This window comes from Oratosquilla oratoria, chromosome 16 (assembly GCF_046742065.1).
Source record: "Oratosquilla oratoria isolate Oo_2021 chromosome 16, ASM4674206v1, whole genome shotgun sequence".
In the NCBI taxonomy this organism is placed as follows: domain Eukaryota; kingdom Metazoa; phylum Arthropoda; class Malacostraca; order Stomatopoda; family Squillidae; genus Oratosquilla; species Oratosquilla oratoria.
In genome coordinates this window covers 14,340,684-14,358,298 of record NC_134792.1, presented here as the reverse complement: position 1 = coordinate 14,358,298, position 17,615 = coordinate 14,340,684, and positions in this window count along the sequence as shown.

The following is a 17,615-nucleotide window of genomic DNA, read 5'->3' as shown; positions in this document are numbered from 1 at the left end:
TTTCAATGAACTGCTTATTAGACTGTGTATTTTGTTAGTTCATTCCTGCATTCTCTCAAAATCCAGTTTGCCATTTCATCTGGCCCATGCGATTTTCTGACATCGAGATTACTCAAGTGATTCATTATTTCATTCCTTGATACTTCTATCTCTTTCATAGGGGGGACTTTCTCCTCTCACTCGATATCTCTAGGTTGTATGTTCTCCCTCGGAAACACCTATCTAAAATGCTTGTTCATAATTTCTGCCATTCTATTTCCGCTGTGGTTAAATGCAAAAAACTGGATTTTATGTTGGGAGTTTATTACATCGATCTACACACAAGCATGTCAGGAAGTAATCTGCTTCCAGGCGGATGCTGGGAGGCCTAGCCTCGGCATGGGCACGCTCTCGCGACCCACTTTCCTGATACTCTGTTGCTAGGTAGAACTCGTAGGCAAAGCAATACAGACAAACACATATAGGTATATACATAAGAACATAAATAAACAAGAGAACAATTACCTATAATGAGGAATATGTGTGCAAAACGTTTAAGGCTAACGTTATACTAAATACCTTAATGCTATGACACGTAAAATTGGCCCACTTTCCTGATACTCTGTTGCTAGGTAGAACTCGTAGGCAAAGCAATACAGACAAACACATATAGGTATATACATAAGAACATAAATAAACAAGAGAACAATTACCTATAATGAGGAATATGTGTGCAAAACGTTTAAGGGTAACGTTATACTAAATACCTTAATGCTATGGCACGTAAAATTGGCAACAGCGCAAACGCTTGTAGCGTATGCCTAACGACGTACATAAACGGTTATATGATTGTGTAGAAGGCATTTATATAATGTAATAACTACATAGGCTTACTTATACAAAACATTACAATAAATATATTGTCAGCGTGGACGTTTCGTCCCCGCTGACCACGTGATTCAACCGAGATGAAAGCTTGTCGTCGGCTCGGCGCGGTGCACCATAGCGTCGGGTCATTTCTTCTACCCAGGACTACCAACTAGGCCGAACTATTCGCGGTCACCACTGCTGTGCGCATGCGCAGATCGACCTCCTACCACTCTCCCTCACCCTCCCAGATCTACAGAGGAGGGTATGGTGGTAGCTTGGAGATTACTCTACCACTGGTCGCCAACGGCGACGGACCAGGAGAGACCCATCTGTTTGCCTGAGCAGGACACTTCAGTCCCCCTCCCCACTCAGGAAAGTTACAAATTTATATAATTATATTGTGTTAAACTATTTAGCTACTGATTTATTCCGAATAAACAAACACATCTTAGTTGGTGTTGACATGTGTTTCCATCTAGCCTTCTCAAATTTCCCGAGTATTACCGTTCGAACCTATTGACATATATATTGAGATCACGTATTACATGTATAATAAATGAGTATTACATATACAATAAGGGAGAGTTACGTATACAATAAATATATGCAATAATTAAGTAAATAAAGGTATCACTACATATATACTCCCCCTCAAGAGTGTAGCATCGGAGAAGAAAGTATTTAGCAGTAGTAAAAATCTGATTTATCGTGGAATTTAACGGTCCTGCCTACACGAGTTGTGTATGGAAGACCGGAAATATAAGGGTGGGAGGGAGGAGAAGAGGTAATAAGTTGGCCAAGGTCATTGGCATCAGCTGTGGGTGGTATGGGACTCGGTGGGATGACATCGGAAGTCTCCGAAGTGGACGAAAAAGGAACAGTAGGAGTGGAAGGTGTTAAGGGTGTGTCTGGGATTACATAGAGGCGGGTCTTAGGGCGAGGAGAAACAGGGAGGAAAGCTGGTTTCAAACGATCAATGGAAACTGAAGTTTCGCCTTGAGGTAGGTTAAGGATGAAGTACTTAGATTCCCGTCGAATAACATCATAAGGACCAGAATACGGGGCCTCCAAACTCTTAAGAATTCTGTCGACTCGTACCCAAACTTTAGAGCAAGAGTGAAGGTCATTAGGGACATATGGTTGAGGTGGTGTATGACAGTTACCGGACGCGAGGTCATGGAAATTGATAGATTGCATTTCCTTGATAAGACCAAGGATGGTTGCGTCGTCCAAGAAGGGGGTGTTCCTTAGTAATGGCAACGGAAGGGCATAACATATGAGCGCCAGTAACAGCGGTAAATGGGGAAAATTTAGTGACGTGAGGTGTCATGCGATAGCTAAGAAGGACGATGGGTAAGGAGTAAAACCAGTTATCTTGCCTAGCGCGAAAAGCTGATTTCAGAGAGCGGTGGAAACGTTCAATCATGCCGTTAGCTTGGGGTTGATAACTAGTAGTATGCATATGGTTGAAGCCAATGATAGATGAAAGCTGAGAGAAAAGTTCACTCTCGAACTGGGAACCTCTATCCGTGATGACATGAAGTGGAATACCGAAACGGCATATCCAACCATTCACAAAAGAGATTGCTACAGAAGTGGCAGTAGTGTCAATGAGGGGAATTGCTTCAGTCCAACGAGTAGCTCGGTCGATGCAAGTCAACAAGTATTTGTAGGGGAGAGGATAAGGATAGTTAGGAAGAGTAGCAGGGGGCAGCGGTCCTACGATATCGATGTGCACTGATTGGAAGCGGTCAGTAGGAGTAGATATAGGGGAAACAGGAGAGGAAGTGTGGCGCGTAGTCTTAGCCTGTTGACACCTAAGGCATTGTCTCACAAATGTCTTTACATCTCTGTCAATGTATGGCCAGAAGTAACGTTGTTTTACCAACTTAGAGGTGGACTGAACACCAGGATGAGAAAGGTTATGCAAAGAAGAGACTACGTCATTACGTAAGGGTAATGGAACAAAAGGTCGAGGAGTCTTAGTAGAGGTATCACACTAGAGTGTCAAATTAGAGGGTAAAGTGAATTTAGAGGGTCTAGGCTTGAAAGTTTCCAGTTCATCATCTGTTGCCTGAGTTTGAGCGATGCCAGTTAGGTCAAAGACATCGAGTGAAACAGCGCACGTCGTGCGAGATAAGCAATCGGCAACGACATTATTGTCGCCGTGGATATACTCGACTGAGGAAACATATTCAGAAAGAACAGAGAGTTGTCGTTTTTGTCTGTCAGTTTTAGCAAGAGATTTAGAGTAAAAGGCAGGAACGAGGGGTTTGTGATAAAGAAATAGGGTAACTGTATGTCCATCAATGAGAGTTCTGAAATGCAAAACTGCGAGATAAGCAGCTAATAACTCGCGGTCGTAGGTGGAATAGGCACGTTGTGTGTCCGAGAGTTTCTTCGAGTAAAAACCCAGGGGCGTTGGCTCGCCGTCTATAACTTGATAGAGAGCGGCGCCAACGGCTAGGCTTGAACTGTCAGTCACGAGTTGGTAGTTTGTCGGTATTAGGGAAGGGTAAGCTAAGGTTGGACAGTCCAGTAAGGCTTGCCTCAAATTACTGAAGGAGTCCTTTGCTGCGTCAGTCCAAGTGAGACACTTTGAAGAAGGATTTTGTTTAAGAAGCTCAGTAAGGGAATAAGCTACGGTTGCAAAGTTAGGAATCATGGGCCGAGAGAAATTGATCATACCCATAAAACAGCGCAAAGCCTGTGAAGTCTGGGGTAAAGGGAAATCGGAAATGGCCGTGGTACGGTCTTAAGGTGGCTTAATCCCTTTTGAGCTAATCTCGTAACCGAGAAAGCTAAGGTTTGACTTGAAGAATTGACATTTGTCGAGAGAAAGTCGCATGTGATGCTGAGCCAAAATGGAAAGAACAGTGTGAACATCTGAAACATGTTCTTCAAGGGTCTCGCTAGCAATCAGTACATCATCAAGGTACGTAAACGTGTTGTTTACGTTAGCTAAGAGAGTATCTATGAAACGCTGAAATGTGGCCCCGGCATTTTTTAATCCAAATGGCATGTACAAGAATTCAAACAAACCAAAGGGTAGTCTTAGGAATGTCTTGTTCAGCTACGGGAATCTGCAAATATGCACGTTGTAAGTCTTAGTGAATATAACCTTATTCTTAAGTGACATGGTGAGAGAGCGCAAGTGTGGTATGGGATATTTGTCATTTACAGTTACATTGTTTAGACCTCGGTAATCTCCGCAAGGTCTCCAGGAATGTGGTTCTTTCTTAGGAACCAAATGAAATGGGGACGCCCAAGGTGAGTTGGAGCGTCGTATGATCCCTGCATTAAGCAAAAATTGAAATTCATCCTTTGCCGCCTTGAGCTTATCACCTGTCAATGGCCTAACTTTACAGGATATAGGGGAAGAATCACCTGTATCAATATGATGATAAATAGTACTTTCTAGTGTTTGAGGATCAGATAGATGTCGGGGCGTGGTAAGTACGGGGAATTCTGAAAGAAGAGCAATGGCTCTTGAATCAATAGATAGGGAGAGGAGAAGTCTTAAGGGGGATGGTGCATGCAGTGGACGGGTCGTGGATGATGCGATTTTTACAATCAATAACTAGGGAGTTATATACTAAAAAATCTGTTCCAAGAATTGGGCGGACGACATCAGCAACGACAAAGGACCATGGAAAAGAACGTCAGATACGTTAAATTCCAAGTTCCACGTCGACTTCGCCGTTCGTACGAATGCGGGTACCTGAAGCATTCGTAAGTTGCACTACCGTGGAGCGGAGAAGTGGAGATAAACTTGAGTTGTAGGGAATGAGAGAGACTTGAGAACCGGTGTCGATAAGGAATTCATAGTTCTTGCAACCTATTGAAGCACTCATAACGAGTGGCAGTCCTGCGGTTGCAAGGGATACTTCTACAGACTGCCCATCGAGTTTCCCGACATGTTAAACTGAGGGCCTGGTGACGGGGTACGTAAGTAAGGGCGTGAATTAGGGCGCGAGTTGGGCAAAACGTTGTCACACTTTGAAAATAAGATGCACCACGTTTTGCAAGTTCTAGCACTGTTGCCGTAGAAGATGTGGTAACGGCACGCTCGTTGCCTTTGGCCATCATAAAATGTAGTTAATCCGAGTGAAGAGGTAGTATACGCGGAACCACGTGTAGTGGGCTACCACTACGAAACACTGGCACACTATCACTGTGCGGAGCCCTTGGCACAGGCTTGTTCACTGATGACGCACTTATCCCTTTGTTTCCGTGGCCATAGACCATGAGTGTATCGGCGACGTGGTCCAATTCATCTAGGGAGCCGGCGTGTGTTACAAGTAATGGTTGGATGTCACTTGGCACTGCACGTAGAAACTTCAGACGGATGAAGTCATCGTCGACACCGAGTTGCTTCCCTATGGTGCGCAGTTCTCGTAGGAAGGTCATTGGCTTGTCGTACATGTTGTTCTGCTGTACCAAGGCATCGAAGAGTTCCGGCGTAGACCCTGGTAAGGAAGTCGATCAGCACCTTCTTCAAGCGGTCGTAGTCGCCGGAGTAAACGACATCGTCGTCAAGTTGTTTGAGCACTGAGATGGTTAAGTTCGCGAGTGCATGGTTGAACTTCGTAAAAGAGACAGTTATGTTGGCTAGTGCAAATTGCGCCTCTAGCAACGAAAACCATCTTGCCGGCCATGCTTCGTCGAATGGTGGGGGTCGAACAGCGACGGCGGTGGAAGTCGTGGAATGCGTGGAGGAAGAAGTGCTTCCTGCTGCTGCTACTGTCGTTGAAGTGGCTACGGTGGTTGTAGGCGGAGTAGGGGTATTCATGGTGTCGTTGTCGGATGTTCCTCAGTATACGCGTTGCGTGTAGATCTTAGGTTTGCCGTTAACATTGCCGCGCACTCCGATTAATTCTTGCGCACTTTGAAGTTCGTAAGTACGTAGTTACATGCGCGTGACTAAGTCACAGTTGATAAATATGAATAGGCACTTAACCACGTAATCTTTATGACCCTAAATCACTTAAGTACGAAGCACTTGGGTATTAGGGTACTTTGGGCACGTCTCACTCCAGATCACCAGTGTGGTTAAATGCAAAACACTGGTTATTATGTTGGGACTTTATTACATCAATCTACATACTAGCACATCAGGAAGTAATCTGCATCCAGGGGGGTGCTGGGGGCCTAGCATTGGGCATGGGCACGCTCTCACGACCCACTTTTCTGATACTCTGTTGCTAGGTAGAACCCGTAGGCTAAGCGATACAGACAAACACATATAGGTATATACATAAGAACATAAATAAACAAGAGAACAATTACCTATAATGAGGAATATGTGTGCAAAACGTTTAAGGGTAACGTTATACTATTCAACTCCTCCTTGTCGTAGTTTCTCTAATTCTAGTTTGTTTCTTAGTTAATTGTTTACAAATCTGTAAAATATCTTTGTTTGATCTTTACATTTTTCTATGACATTTTTTTTGTATTTTCTCTTTTCTTCTCTGCACACTTGTACTTTTTTTTTTTTTTTTTTTGTATAACAAGCCCACCGGCTGCGCCGGCCCAGCTACGCCGGGGGCCTTGGCCTGCGGCGCTGCGCCTTAGGCGCGGGCGCTGCGCGCCCTGGGCTACGCCCCTTTTTTGGAAAATAAAGAGTTCTTCTTCGAGTTCTTCTTCGAGTTCTTCTTCGAGTTCTTCGAGTTCTTCTTCGAGTTCTTCGAGTTCTTTTTCGAGTTCTTCGAGTTCTTTTTCGAGTTCTTCGAGTTCTTCGAGTTCTTCTTCGAGTTCTTCTTCGAGTTCTTCGAGTTCTTCTTCGAGTTCTTCTTCTTCGAGTTCTCCTTCTTCTTCGAGTTCTTCTTCTTCGAGTTCTTCTTCGAGTTCTTCTCTTTCGAGTTCTTCGAGTTCTTCTTTTTCGAGTTCTTCGAGTTCTTCTTTTTCGAGTTCTTCGAGTTCTTCGAGTTCTTCTTCTTCGAGTTTTTCGATTTCTTCTTCGAGTTCTACTTCTTCTTCTTCGAGTTCTTCGAGTTCTTCTTCTTCCTCTTCTTCGAGTTCTTCGAGTTCTTCTTCTTCGAGTTCTTCTTCTTCTTCTTCTTCTTCTTCTTCTTCTTCTTCTTCTTCTTCTTCTTCTTCTTCTTCTTCTTCTTCTTCTTCTTCGAGTTCTTCCTCTTCTTCTTCTTCGATTTCTTCGAGTTCTTCTTCTTCTTCGAGTTCTTCTTCTTCTTCGAGTTCTTCTTCTTCACCGTAGTTGGCGGTGTAACCGATTTACCACCAAACGCGAAGGTGTTACCATACCTGGTACGCCCCTTCCTCTCTCTCTATCTCTCTCTCTTTCTGTCTCTTTATGTATGTTCAAATCGTCGCTATAGACGCAGTCTCTCTTCTCCTTTAGCATCTTGTTAAACGTTAGTAGCTTTCGCTGAAACATCTTTATCGACTCCCTTACTTGTAACCCCTTGGTCTGTTCGTAAAGGTGAGGAAACGCCTTCTCATGTTCACTTTTTAGCGCTTGGTTCAATTTCCTATTCTTCATTAACTCTCCTTTACTGAACTTCTTTTCCTTCGTCACCCAACTCCAGAAGTGACGATACCGTTGCATCTTTAACTTTGACGAATCCCCGGCCATCCTTCCCAACCACCACCTGTGTGTGACCGAATTACCACCGGACGGCGTAAGCAACCATTAAATTTTTTTATATTAGACTAGTATATGTTTTCCATTTATCAGGTATTTTCTCTTTTTTCCATTTTATCCAAGCTTTATCCCTTTTGTCTTTTAACTCCCTACATATTTTGCTGTACAAACATTTTACATATACTTTTTTTTGCTTTTGTCTTGGAACACACTTTTCCACTCCTTTATAAAAAAAAATTCAAAATATTCCATTTCTCTTCTAATGTTGTTTCCTCCTTGTGTATTCTTTTCCAGTCTGCTTTTTGAAAGAATTCTCTTATTTTATCAAAATATGTTTTTCATACATCAATCTTCCTTTCCATATTGTTCGTTTTTTCATGTATTTTTCCTCATTTAGTTCCAGTTCAACCAATATGTGGTCACTTTTACTTAGTGGTGTCTTATATTCAATCTTGTCCACTATTTCGGGTTCTGATGTGATTATTAGGTCCAGTCTCGATGGTTCTTCCTCACTTCTATACCTAGTATTCTCTTGTATCCATTACGTCATTGTATGTTCTATAATCATATCAAGTAGTACACTTCCCCATAGGTCGTCTCCACCCTTCACTGTCATCTCTTCCCAGCAGATTTCTTTACAATTAAAGTCATCCATTATAAATATTCTTCCTCCATCTTCCATTATCTTATTTAGTGTTATCCCTGTGTCTTCTAACATATTTTTGTGTTCTTTCTCTTCCCACAAAGCTGTTTTAGGAGGCACATAATTTACTACAAACTTCCTGCTCTTCCCATCCCTGTCCTCCACTTCCATCACAATCATCTCTACTCCAGTCTTTCCATATGTGACATTCCTCACATTTACTGTATATCCTTCTTAGTCAGGAACATAACTATACCCCCTTGTTTTACCTCTCTGTTTCGAATCCAGTAATTATATGCACCATTGTTGGGTGGTAGTGGACCTTTCAATTTTGTCTCTACAATTCCCATTATGTCCGGTTCTTTTTCCTTCAGCTAATCATTCAGTTCGTTCAAGCCTGTTATTAAGCCATCTATATTTGTGTAAGACACTTTTAATTTTCTGCTGCTTCCATTGTGTTTTGTTTCCCTTCTGTTTTTCTCTGCTATGAACCATTTCCTCACTTTCATATTCGCTACTCTCTAATAGAATTTCTCTTTGTCTGACTCTGTTCTTTTTTCGTTTTTTCCCTTAGCTTCTTGTCTTTTTGTTTTTTCATCTTTTCTTCCTCTTTATTCAGTTCTCTTTTTATCCACACTTGTTTATATTGATCACTGTCTGCTAATTTCCGTGTTTTTTGCTAAGATATTCTCTACTGTCGTTTGTGACCTGAATTTAGCTTTAATTGGTCTGGCCTTATCTGTATTGTATTTCCCTATTCTATATATTTCTTCAATTTGTTTCCCTGTTTTTGGTTCATCTTCTTGAACTACTTCTAATCTCTTATTTACTTTTTCCTTCTCCTCCTTTATTCTTGTAGTCCTACTTGGATTATACTTCTCTTACATCTATATCTCTAAATTCAGTTTTATTGTTCTCTAGTACTTGTTTCCAACCACTTACCTCTTTTGCTATGGATTCATTATTTTCTTTATTATTCCTCTTTAATTCTTCATTTTCATCCTTTACTTCGCTTAACTGTCTTTTTAATTCTTCCATTTCTTTATTTAGGTTTTGATTCTCCTTCTTTAGTTCTTCCAGTTTATCAACTCTTTGGGTAACTAGCGTTAATTGGTTAAACCTAACCTCCCATGTTTCGTTCATTTCTTTTAGCTTCCCCTCTAGATTTACTAGTCGGGTGAGGCTGTCATTTCCTCCCTCATTAAATCCATGGAAATAATTATCCTCACCTTCCATTGCGCTTCTCTTATCTATATTTCTAATTTTTACATTTTTACTAATCTCTTCGACTTTACCACTGTCGTTTGCCCCTCTCTCGTTGACATGCCGTCTGACCTCCTGGGCCCATTCGTCCCCATCCTCATTTCCTCCCATTTTCTTCACCTTCACACTACACCACGAGCTTTCTCCCTTCCCTATTAATACAACACAGGTACTCCCTCGTCGTTGAGATCCACGAAAATTGTAGATTTTTCCGGAGTTCTAAACTTCGTTGTCACTTCGACCGACGTGTGTGTGTGTGTGTGTGTGTGTGTGTGTGTGTGTGTGTGTGTGTGTGTGTGTGTGTGTGTGTGTGTGTGTGTGTGTGTGTGTGTGTGTGTGTGTGTGTGTTTACCTAGTTTTACCTTACGTGAAGTTGTTTTGTCCAGTTTATTCTAAGTGTCCACCACTCTGTGTGGAAAACTGTTTTTCTTCAGATCTCTTCTATAACTATCCTTTTTGAGTTTCCGTGTCCTCTTGTGTTTCTCTTGTCCCAATTTAGTAAATCTTCTCCATCAATTACTTCCGTGCCTTTCATGATTCTATAGATGGTCAGTAGGTCGTCTCTCTTCTTTGTTCCAAAGTCGGTAATTTCAATTTAGTCAGTCTCTCTTCATATGACAAGTTTGAAAGTGTCGGGGCTATTTTCGTGGTTGCTCTCTGTATTCTTTCAATTTTCTTTATATTCTTTTTTTGGTACTGTGTGACCATAATGTCGCAGCTCATTGCAGTCTAGGCCAGTGTGAGTGTTAGTGTGTCTGCGTGTGTTTACCTTATCGTATTTACCTAATTGTAGTACACAGGAAAGGACCAACGCTCTTTGGGTCCCGTCTCCTATTCTTTAATTTTACTCCAATACATGTGTATATGTATCCTTGCATAATGTTGTTTTGGGCGACTTTAGTGTGATTATTGACACAGACAGAGGTGGGCAGCTAGCGCCGGGCGTGGAGGGGTCCCCTTTGAATGTTTGAAGTTATTCTATCCATTAATTATATTGATGCAGGTGAGATGGATCTCCACTGAGGCCCCCTGAGAGACAATGTAGCCTCTGCACATCACCACGGTGGCTTAATCCTGTATGGTGAGACTTGCTTTTTTTAATGCTGGAATGAAATCTGTGTAATCTGTTCGATCATTCTAATTAGGTGATAGCATATATATGCCACACAGATCTACCATACCTCTGATATCCGCCGTTGTGGAGAGAATATAATAAGCCATAAAAGTACTTTTGCACTTACAGGGGATTGAACCCGGATTCTCTGCTTTCCGATGCAGGGACGCTAACCACTGCTCCACGCAGGCCAAATCACTTGAGCAGTTGCTCATGATTGACGTTCCGAGCGGAAAGCATTTCCTTGGTGGTGTTCGGATGGCGGCTGCCGATCCACCGACAGACGAATCTTCGACTTTGTGGACGTAGGCCAATGAAGCTGGAAAGGCAACTGCCATCTACAGCATCAGTGCGGAGTTGCTGAAAGTTGGAGGTGATGACATGTTATGTGGGTTGCGTGCGGTGCTCTCTGCAGTTTGGAAGTCGGGAACCATTCCTTTTGACTGGTAAAAGTCTGTCTCTGATTGGAAAAGGGATCTGGTTACCCCTAACTGGAATGGGAAAGGGGACCGGTAGTACTGCAACAACTACAGCGGTATTACACTGCTTAGTGTGCTAGTTGAGGTGCTCGCCCATCTGTTGCTGGCACGGGTTTATTCACATTTGCTCAAGTTTCAAAGACCTGGGCAATCTGGATTCACGCAAGGTAAGTCAACAACTAATCGGATCCTAGCGTTTCGCGTTCTTGTGAAGCGCCAACGTGAGCTCTAACATGGTCTTGCAGTCTAAGTTTATCTCAAGAAAGAATTTGATTCGGTGTAGGGTGGTGTACGCTGGAATATACGGATCCATGGGATTCCAGCAAATATCAAAGACTTGCTATTTAGCTTATAATCTGGGACAGAGAGTGTTGTAAAGTATGTAGGAGGCGTGTCCAGTTTCTTTCCCGATATTTCAGGAGAGAGGCAAGGATATGTTGTTGCCCCATTTTCAAAATCTGCATGGACTGGTTACTGGACAGTTTCCTATCAGTGTTGTTGCGGACCATCTGTTGTCAGAAAGATTACTTTGTCTTTGCTGTATTTCTTGCCAAGTCGTTGGAGGTTCTGGATGTAGCCTTCGAGTCACTGCACAGGGATGGTTCACCCACTAATCATAAAGCACAATCGATGGGGAGAATACGCCAGGGGCCGCGTTACTTCACTTTTTGTCACCAGTTCCCACGGTCTCTCCCAGCAAGCTCTTACGTAGACACCCTTCACACTCCAAATAACTCTTGGCATGTTTATGAATTCTGTGATCGTCCCTTTTGAGGGATCATCAAGGAAACCTGCCATATGCCTGTATAGCCAGAGATGACGTTCATGAATTATGTTGATGACAAGTCTAGACTGAGTCTCACATTACAGACTCTATTCTATACAGTTATTACAGCGATACCCTATGGTTCTCCGAAGCCTCTTGATTCCAAAGTCATTGGGACGCCCCTTTAAGTCCGCATTCACTGTCTATGCCTCAGCCGCACCGCAAGACAGGAAGCACAAGCGACATGAAGAAAGAAGAATCGGATCTTAGTTCCCTTGCCTAAATATAGACAACGCCATATACTCTGGTTAAGTGTCATAACACCATGGGTAATGCCAATTCTTGGAAGTACTTCCTAACACGAACCATTATCAGGCCACTCTCTTCAGTACTTAAATACTTTCGTAGTCCAAGAAATCCTTACCCAACAACAATGGGAATGACCCGACAAAACGTTCCAATCTGTTCTTTATCAAAATCAGAGTGAGGAGCAAAATCCTGAACTATCAACAGACAACATTTTATTACAAATTCTAAATCTAACGTACGCTAGGTATAAAACATAACATTAGGTTTTAACTGTACACCAAGTATAACATATAACATGAGGTTTTATCTATAAAAAATAAGGACATATTTCCCTTTACCTAGCATGATAATGTGAGAAGTGGAGAACATCCAAATGCCTCTTCTTCACTTCAGCCGAGCGTTGTGTGGGTCAACAGTGGACCGACATACGATGATGACTGAGGATTTTAATCACATACAAGAAAATCACTGCTAAGGGCGATGAGGATCGGCAGGAGGCCGATGTACGATGTTGACTGAGGTTTTCAAACACATGGGGGAAGGTCACTGCTGGGGGCCGATGAGGATCGGCAAGGGGCCGATAAATGATGGTGACTGAGGGTTTCAATCACATATGGGAGGACCACTGCTAGGGCGATGGCGATTAGAGTGGCCAGACGTCCTCCTTTAGGCCGGACAGTCCTCCTTTTGAGCCCTTTGTCCTCCATCCGGCGCAGCCTCACGCCGGACGTGCATTTGTCCTCTTTTCTTGGGGTGTGACAAAAATAAATAAATAAACAAATAAATGAATAACAAAATGAATAATGAATATATAAATAAATAGATAAGTAAATAAATAAGTAAATAACCCTAGGTATATAATAATGCCGTACAATTAAATTATGTGGGAGTACCCATGCAGGACAAGGTCAACGTCGGAACTCGGCACGGCAGCCGAAGACAGGAACTGCACAGGACCAATGTTGTGAATATTTCTTTGTCGCGGCTCGTGCCGCTTAAATTCTTCTTATCGGCTTAAGAAACCTGCACAGCGAAGCTATAGCGATAATCCTATACCACACTCCTGGTCATATGGCCAATTCCCGAAGGTTGAGTGTGGTTGAATTTTCCGCCAAAATCATCGGAAATTTAAAATTCCCGGCTCTGTGCAGGCATGCGCATTGTCGACCCCACCTCCCCCTCCCTACCCCTCCCTTCTTACCCGGCTGCCCGGCTTGCGGAGCTCACTTCAATGAGAAATGAAGGCTTCGCCTGTGGGAGGAGGGAGGGACCCTAAATCTGTGCAGGTTTCTTAAGCCGATAAGAAGAATTTAAGCGGCACGAGCCGCGACAAAGAAATATTATCGGCTGAAAGAAACCTGCACAGCGAAGCTATGCATGAGACGAGGACAGGTGGGAGGAGAGGTGAAGCCTGATTCAAACCGTTATTACGTGTGTCTTTCCTATGGGAGACTTATTCATTTTATCACTCAGTAGAGGGGAGAAAGAAACGTCAAGTACCCACGCCGAAGAATGTGACATGCACAACATTGCACTGTTCACACGATGCGTAAATTATACGAAATTCGTATCCTGTTCAGCGGTTTCTGGCCCTTCCCCACTCCTCGATCGCCCTTTGCCCCCTCCACCCCTTTTTTTTTTTTTTTTTTTTTATGAGATGATAGGGGTGGAGCCGTTTCCATGGCGACACATGGGCCAGGGGTGACCGAGTGGTAGAGACACCGTGTCCCCAAGGGAGTCGTCGATGTTCAGCCCCTAGGTCCCGCACCCGCTCCACCGAGTGGGTGCGGAGAAACGCCAGCGATGCCACAAAGTCCCTGATGCTGTGGGCGTGCGGGGCATGGCCCGGGTCGGCTCTCTCCCACAGAGCGGAAAGGCAGGTGTGCCCGGGACCTCGGGGTTAGGGGAATCCTAAATTTCGAGTTATAGAAGAGATGATCCTCAAAAATCTCTTCCGTGTGGTCCACGTAGTCTTCGAACGCACGGACCGGGCGCAGTGGATGTGGGCGTCCTCCCTCCCGGAAGGATTGTATTCTGAGAGGGCCAATCATGTCGTTCGCTCGGCCGTTCCTGGCCAGGAATGTTGGTGATGGAGAGAGGGTTAGGGCCGAACTGTCCTCCTCCAGTTTGGAGACGGACGGGTGGCGGTTGATTGCCACCCGCTGTGAAGCCCTGTAGTCCGTAGCCAAGGCGAGCAGAAAGACGACACGTTGAGGGAAGTGATCTTCCTCCATAATGGCCCTTTCGAACGCCAGGTACTGCAGAACACGATGCAAGGACCAGGCCAGGACCGGTTGATGTCTCGGCTCTCTCGAGGCGCTGATCCCCTTCATTAGGAGGGTTCGCGCCCTCTGTGGCACTCAGATGTTCATGCCCAAGCGTAGCGGATCAGTGAGGGCTGTATAGTGAGGCAAGATAGTTGCCGGTGCCCTGTTGGTGGAGGTAGCCAGCCAAGTCAGGAAGTCCGGAACCATGCTGGCGGAGATGGTCACCATCGCGCGTCTCCGAAGGCAGTTCCGGAATCTCCTTCAGCAGGACCCACACCGTCGCACTGAGGACGGAAGGTGAGCTCTGAGCATCTTGTCTGCTGCCTCTGTAGAGAAGAGTTGGCTGAGAGCTCCCCGTAGAAACTCCAAGTATCAAATTGGAGTGACGCTTGAAGAGGCGTGGTAAGGCTGTTGGCTAGGCAGGCTGACCCCAGTAGAAGGGGAGAAGGGCCCCATCTCATTAGCTCCCCGAACCACGGCTGGGTTGGCCAGTAGGGAGCTGTCAGGAGGACCTGACCATTGAAGGACCTGCGGGTCTGCATCACCACCAGGAGGACTAGTGTCGCTGGAGGAGGAAAAAGAATACGTACTTCCAGCTATTCCAGTCCTCCGTGAAGGCGTCTGGGCCTCCTGTGCGTGTCCTTTGGATGCAGGTGAGGTAGAGGGGGAGCTGGGTCGTGTTTGGGGAGGCAAACAGGTCCAACTCTGGGGTGCCGTAGTGGAGGGAGAGCGACTCGAACACTTGTGGTCGTAGTTGCTACACTACGAAGGTCTCTTGAAACCTGGATAGAGCGACCAGCGTAGGGGCCCCGACCGAAGCCCGGGACGCAACAAGCTGTGGAGTGCTAAGGGTATCGGCCCGGGCAGGTCACGCGGGAGAAGTAGTAGGTTCCTGTCGACCTCCCGTGCCAGCCGTCGGCGCCCCAAGCGGCTCAGTGGAAGGGCCGAAGTCGCGAAGTTGAGGTACCCCCCCCCCCCCCGCCACTGAAGGAGGGAGAACGTGTGAGAGAAACACGCTTTCTTGGCGCAGGGGAACACCCGAAGAGCGCTGACTGTGTCCTACTCAATCCCGAGCCAATGAAGTCCCTGTATGGGAGCAAGGGCAGACCCGTTCCAGTCCACCCCGAACTCTACGTCCGCCAACACTCTCAGAGCCACTGAGATGTCGGCCGATGCACCCTCGCCGGTGGGCAAATGCATCAACTAGCCGTCTAGCCCCTTCCATACGGTGCCGCACACGTAGGCGTCATGGACTTAGATCTCGGTGGCAGCAACCAATGCCAGCCGTACGACGTGTCGTAATAATACTCGCATCATAAAATATAGTCACCGCTTATATCGATCGTTCTCTCTTCACCCGTGAATTTTGATAACCATAGAAAATGCGATTACAAAAGAATTAGAAAGAATGTCATTATGGAGGGGCGACTACAATAAATATAATCAAGACGCCGATATGGCAGCCTCGCGAATACACTCGCTCCCCATGACGCCTACGTGTGCGGCACCGTATGGAAGGGGCTAGGAACCTGAGTGTGGAGACGCTTGCTTCCGTCCAGCGTACGCCTACCACTCTCACTAGTTTCGTGAAGATCCTCGGGGTAAGCGAGAGACCGAAAGGGAGTATGCAAGGCCGAATTCGTTTCCGAGCGACCTCGTCCGTGGGCGTTAGTCAAGAGGCTTCGTCCTGGGTGAAGACGTTCCTTGAGCGTCTCCCACTAAGACGGGCCTGAACCCTCGGTATGTATCCAACTCACCCCAAGTCTTCCCGCGGGAAGTCCTCGAAGCCCGTGGCGAGCGTTCTCATCCAATAGTGTGTTATGGCAGTTTATGACGTCTCTTCACCCACAAGCGGACTTCTATATGTTTAATACCTAGTGACATCATGTGATTATACTGTGACGTCACCGGATTTAATCATGGCGCCATAGGATCGTCTCGTGACGTCACAGACACAAATTGACGTCATAGGACTACATGGTGACGTCAATTTATCACATAATGACGTCATCTTATCATGCCGTGACATCACTGAGTCACAGTGAGCGTTGAAATAAATTTTGACATGGTAAAATTCTGGACCATCATGACTGTAGATTAATTTAAATTGAATAGGAAAGTCATGTTCATTTCGACCTAAGTCACACTGAGCGTCGTAATTAATTTTAACATGGTAAAATTCTCGACGATCATGACTGTAGATTAGCTCAAGTTGAATAGGAAAGTCATGTTCACTTCGTCCAGAGTCACAGTGAGTTTTGAAATTAATTAAACATGGTAAAATTCTCGACCATCATGACTGTAGAATAGCTTAAGTTGAATAGGAAAAGTCATGTTTATGTCGACCTGAGTCACAGTGGGTGTTGAAATTAGTTTTGATATGGTAAAGTTCTTAACCATCATGACTATAGGTTAGCTTATGTTGAATAGGAAAAGTCATGTCCCTTTCGACCTGAGTCACAGTGAGCGTCGAAATTAATTTTAACATGGTAAAATTCTCGACCATCATGACTGTAGATTAGTTTAAGTTGAATAGGAAAAGTCATACCCATTTCGACCCGAGTCACAGTGAGCGTCGAAATTGATTTTAACATGGTAAAATTCTCGACCATCATGACTGTAGATTAGCTTAGGTTGAATAGGAAAAGTCATGTCCATTTCGACCTGAGTCACAGTGAGCGTCGAAATTAATTTAAAAAAATTTAAAAGTCTCGACCATCATGACTGTAGATCAGCTCAAGTTGAATAGGAAAAGTCATGGTCCTTTCGACCTGAGTCCCAGTGAGCGTTGACATTTTTTTTAACATGCTAAAATTCTTGACCATCATGATTCTAGATTAGCTTAAGTTGAATAGGAAAAGTCATGTCCATTTCGACCTGAGTCACAGTGAGCGTCGAAATTGATTTTAACATGGTAAAATTCTCGACCATCATGACTGTAGATTAGCTCAAGTTGAATAAGAAAAGTGATGTTCATTTCGACCCGAGTCACAGTGAGCGTCAAAATTGATTTTAACATGGTAAAATTCTCGACCATCATGACTGTAGATTAGCTCAAGTTAAATAGGAAAAGTCATGTCCATTTCGACCTGAGTCACAGTGAGCGTCGAAATTGATTTTAACATGGTAAAATTCTCGACCATCATGACTGTAGATTAGCTCAAGTTGAATAAGAAAAGTGATGTTCATTTCGACCCGAGTCACAGTGAGCGTCAAAATTGATTTTAACATGGTAAAATTCTCGACCATCATGACTGTAGATTAGCTCAAGTTAAATAGGAAAAGTCATGTCCATTTCGACCTGAGTCACAGTGAGCGTCGAAA